Source organism: Patagioenas fasciata, chromosome 11, assembly GCF_037038585.1.
Source record: "Patagioenas fasciata isolate bPatFas1 chromosome 11, bPatFas1.hap1, whole genome shotgun sequence".
NCBI classification, from domain to species: Eukaryota; Metazoa; Chordata; class Aves; order Columbiformes; family Columbidae; genus Patagioenas; species Patagioenas fasciata.
The window spans coordinates 14,129,678-14,134,842 of record NC_092530.1 but is presented as its reverse complement, the minus strand read 5'-3'; the positions used below and the strand labels follow the sequence as shown (position 1 = coordinate 14,134,842).

The window sequence follows — 5,165 nt, the reverse complement described above, 5'->3', positions numbered from 1 at the left end:
ACTCTAGCAGCTGCTGCATTTATTACAGCAGTTTACAAAATTTTGCTTCTGTAACTTCGTATGGGACCTTTCCTTCCTGGACTTCTTTTGAAAAAGAAAAATGAAGAACTTTTAAAAAATTATGTTCAGAACATAAATATGATGTACGCCACGAGTGGCTCCTGTTCCATTTCTTCTCCCTTCTTTTGATATTTCCATAATAACTAATGACTCCAAACCTCTGGGATCTACTTTGTTCCAATTATATCTTGTTAGTAATGGAGGAAAAGAATTGCTTGTTTATTGGATCAACACACATTAGGTCTGTAAATCCATTCTAGAGGCTGTACCCCTTTGCAGTAAAACAATGAAAATGGGTTTTACTGTACAACCAACAAGATTTCTGGATTGTTTGGTTGTATAAGTATATTTTCCATTTTAATACACAGCAGCTACAGCAGTATTTTCCATCTGTCCAAGTGTTTTTGGGGAGAGAAAGTGAATCCAATACTTATTTCCAAGGCGAAATTGATTTTAACTAGAACCAATGCATTTTATATTCCTATGCAACTCGTGACTAACTTAGTATTCATGATGTTTTTCTTCCTACAGTACTCATGTGGTGTGTTTCATTTGCAAAGTGGCATGCACGGGAATAAAGGCCCAGAGGAATATAACCCTTCTACTTCACACAAGAAGTAAATTAGTTTTTCTTAGCGTTCTGTCTCTTCATCATCTGGAAAACCTGCTGCTAGTGAAATTTTCTTCTGAAGTCCAATGCATTTTCTGAAAAATGTGTAGTTTGTTAAAAAAGCAGCTGCAGGTTGCATGGAGTTGGGAAACATCTGCAACAATTCAAAAGGAAAAGGTGAAGTATTAGCACTGGACAAAATGATCAGAGAAGATACTTTATTAATAACTGAAATGCAAATGATCTTGACTGTTTTAGTAGGTTCGGCACTGTCCAGGAAAAAAAGGAGTTGTTGCCTGTCCTACCACACAAGACAACTGCCAGAGGAACCAGTTTCAGTTTGACAGAAAATATTTTTTCTAACTTCTAATATGATGCATTTTCTAACTACTGAGTGTAGATACAGTTTTGCTTGGTATATGCTCAGCGAACACTGATAAATGTTGTAATTGTCCTTTTGTTGTTTGCCTCATACCATGTCCCTGAGATCAGAAATTGGCAATCTACTCTTTTGCAGTACAAAGATAACTATTTACACACCCACATAAAAATGACCATAATATGTATTTTGTTTATTTGTTAAAGTACATAAAGCCCCAGATATACAACTTTTGTTATCTTTCACATTTTCAAAACAGTGGGCAATTTATTCTTTTTTTTTTTTTCTCCCCTTGGAGGTACAGGAGGTACTTAGTGAAGTTAAGCGACTTTCCCCAAGGTAAAAGAGTTGGTGGAGGAAAAAAAAGATTTAAGACAGGCTTTTCTGGCTCCCAATTTGATGTTGTTAGCTGTCAGATCAAGCCATCTCTATACTCAGCACTCAGCATGTTTCAAAGTGCTTTCTTGGGAGGATACCACTGATACAAAGGGGAAAATGTGTCATTTGGGTGCGTGCTGTGTACAGCTATCAGGTCTATCACACTGTTTCTAGAAGAGCATGAGAGTCACACAGATTCACAGCAACGATTAAGTCACTTAGTAAAATTCACAGTGGAGGTCACCACGTCCACACCGATTTTTTTCTCCTCTTTCCATTCCTCCTACTCAGTAGGCAAACAAACTGGCAATCACCGGGCAACCAAAGCAAATTACTGATAAAATCCCTCTGTGAACTTAGTAGCAAATCTAAACACCACAAACTTTACTATGATGGATATAATAGCAAAAAGAAAACACTGAATACATGATAAGCTCAAGGAAAAGAATTAATCGAAAAAGTCGCCAAGAGATGATGGCAATTTACCTTTTTTTCTATTGTCCTCATTACTAGTTCATATTTAACTCATATGAAACTGCCTTTATCTTGCAAATGTTAGTCATTCTACTGTATAAACTGGTTGATCTTCCTGTAGGTTTCACGGGTATTTAGTGACCAGGAGTCAGAACATTGTAAATGTTTAGTAATATTTTTCAAGTACAAATGAAAATTCAAGTGTCTGATAGGTGTTAATAAAAAAGGAAAGCCTAGAACTTCTAGAAGATTTAAGTCAGTCCTGTAATCCAAGAACAAGATTTATATTAGGACCCAAAAAGCAAATTCCATTAGTGATTGACATTTCTCTTCCCTGGAAAACAAAGTTTTGGAAACTTTTAATTCCCCACTGAAATAAAAACGGAGGCACTTAATTGTTTTCAGAGAGGGGGAAGACTATTACAAAGTTTACATTGAGTAATTTGGCTTTTGAGTTCCTGATTCTGAAAGATTTTCATTCCACACCACTTTGAGTCAAGCAGAACAGGAGCTTAAATGCTGTCGCAGACCAGTATGTTAATTGGTCAATAATGGCATTTGATGCAGTATTCCAGCCCAAGACTATGGAAATAGTTTCACTAGCTTTACTTAACAATTGGTTCATTGTATATAATGTTTTTAGACCAGTGAACCAAATCCTGCCTGCCTTTCTCTTTGGTTTCAGTGGGAGTTTATAAGCAAAGTAACAGAGCTCAGAAAATGGCACACGATTGCACTTGAACTAAAGGGAGAATTTTAGGTAGGTGGAATGTAATTATGAGACTGGAATACAGCCAGGATTTGGGCAGGAGGAGTTGTGGATCTCTCAAACAGCTATGAAATGTACCTCAAAATTATTCACAAAGTAGATGGAAAAGGAATATTTTGTCACCTACACAGTATTAGGCTAAAAGTTCTGTTCCCTTTCTCTGCTTTCAGCATATGGAAAAATGAAAAATAAAGGGAGCTGCTTTGAAGGACATTCAAGGAAAGGCAGAGGAAAGTGCGGAAGATGGCAGAAAATATCAGTGAGTTTCGCGGCATGTATTTTATTTTCTGTCCTGTCCTGTTAGTAGGTGGTAAATATAAGCAGGGTGTCTAATGTTCACAAAGGCAATAAAACATCTTGAAGTCTGCAGAGTGTGGGCAGGCTTTCAGTCAGTATTTTATGTAATAGTTCTTTTTAGGGAATGCATAGGGAGAGGAAATGAAGGTGTGGAAACCTCATCAAAATCCTGTTTTCTGAAGCATTGGAATTGGCCAGACAGAACTCTATGACTGGTTATCTTTAAAGTATGAGAAGTCCTTTATTACCTCTTCCCACTTGCATGCAGTCTAGAAATCATGTTTAGTGAAACGGGCATTTTCAGGAACCGGGAAGAGCTGTGGTTCAAGAAATTGAGACTTTTTTTGGTTCAAGTATATTGTAAGAAATAAGGATATATTTCTGATGCTTCCAGTCAGTCTTCAAATTGACATAACAGTAATTAGAAGTGATTTTCTTGGTTTCTTTTCTCACCTTACCAGTTCAGTCTTCCTAGGCAATATCGTTCCCTAGAGATTAAAGTGACAGTCTGTAGTTAAGTTAGGAAGGAACATGTCAGAAATAGCTGCTGATTGCTGGATTGGCAGTGTTGGACTCCAGAAAGACCCACAAAAAATATGTCAGAAAATGGAAAAACTCTATTTTTTAATCAATTTTCTCACTGGCCCTTCTTTCCTCCAGTGAAATGCTGGTTTGAAAGTCCTGTCTGTTTCCATCTGTATGTTGAAATATCATGTTATTTAAAAATATTTCATCAATTTTTCCATTCTTAGTTGATTTTTAAGCTGTTTAAGATGTTTAAACTGTTAAGAAAAGCCGTGCTCATTTGTTAGTTGTTTTGTTTTTCCAATAGTATATCTTTTCAACAGAAGTACAGATCAGATACATTTACAGTAAAAGTAAATGACTTTTCCATAGTCAGATTGTCAAGAATGTGGGCAAAACCGAAACACAAGCCCAAAATTCAAAAACGTGTATAACAGACATATTCTTTGGTTAACAAAACCTGAAAGAACCAAAAAGCCTGGTTTAATTCTTTAAGAAACTATAATTAACTTTTTTTAATAAATGTTCCTCCTGAATAGCTACACAAGGAAGCATCTTCTGAAAATGAAATATAAAATAATCTTAAGGCAATTACAAAGAAGATTTTGATTTGCAAAATTTAGTATAATTATGTAATTTTCTTTTGTGTGCAAGCAGGCTTGGCATTGAACTCCCACAACATGATGAGTCATATGGAGCTGGTTATTTCCCAGTGAATAGCAAGAAGCGACCAAAAATTACCATTTGAATACAACAACCCATGAGTACAGTGCATTAATCTAGTTCTACAGCAGAATCAATGGTGAAAGTTTGCTCTGATGCTTGAAGAGGCTGTTCCAAAGGTCTTATCTGGAACACACGAAGGCCTGACAGGATGTCTGTGACAAGCAATGTTAAAATGCTCTTTTCCTGAGATGTGAAAATGCTTTCAATCACCACCTTCAGATGAGTTCACTCCTTTAAATATTTCATTTCTTTGCCAGAATGTTTGCAATGAAGTAGCTGTAAGAGTGTGTTTGACTTTATTATGCACTGTGAAAGGTGAACATATTGTAGACATTTAACAGGTTCCTTATATCAGGCTTGTTAAAAATGGAGAGCTTAGTAAATGCAAATGTTGCTGAACTGAATACATGACATTATATGTGCAGATCTATAAATTTTTGAATCTGAGTATATATAGTTAGTGATACTCATAATCTAGATTTTAATGACTAAGCGTGTATTCCAGTAACAGAAATTTGCTGATTTCAGTGCTATTCAGCCACAAAACAATTTGGATTATGCTGCATTTTTGTTTCAAGCTAAACAAATACTATTACTTTATTTACAAATAAGCTGCTATTTCTTTTCATTTTTCACAGTTCTTCAGTGAATTTATTACTGAAAGGTGCTTTATCACTTTCTGACAGTCCAGTGTTCGCCAAAACCACAAGTTCATTTGTGGAGAAGACACACTTTGGATTATGTGGTACCTTTCGCATTTTTCTAGAACCGCGAATACTTTTTAAAAAATTATTTATTTACAGGTTTTTTTTTTTTCTGCACAAGCTGTTATTAGAATTAAATCCCTTCGAAAACTGCAACTGGGTGTCAGTGGTGCCCAGTGACAGGATGAACAATGATGGGCACAGATCATGATACAGGAAATCAAGTAGATGTAACTTAAGACA

At 35.8% G+C, this 5,165-nt stretch overlaps 1 long non-coding RNA gene across 1 annotated transcript; it reads left to right on the top strand.

Annotated features, from left to right (window-relative positions):
* Positions 1–733: 733 nt before the first annotated feature.
* Positions 734–4,390, top strand: LOC139828829 (uncharacterized). The gene is made up of 3 exons (XR_011740822.1): positions 734–847; positions 2,841–2,929; positions 4,150–4,390. It is a non-coding gene; the product is annotated as an uncharacterized lncRNA (long non-coding RNA).
* The last annotated feature ends 775 nt before the right edge of the window (positions 4,391–5,165 follow it).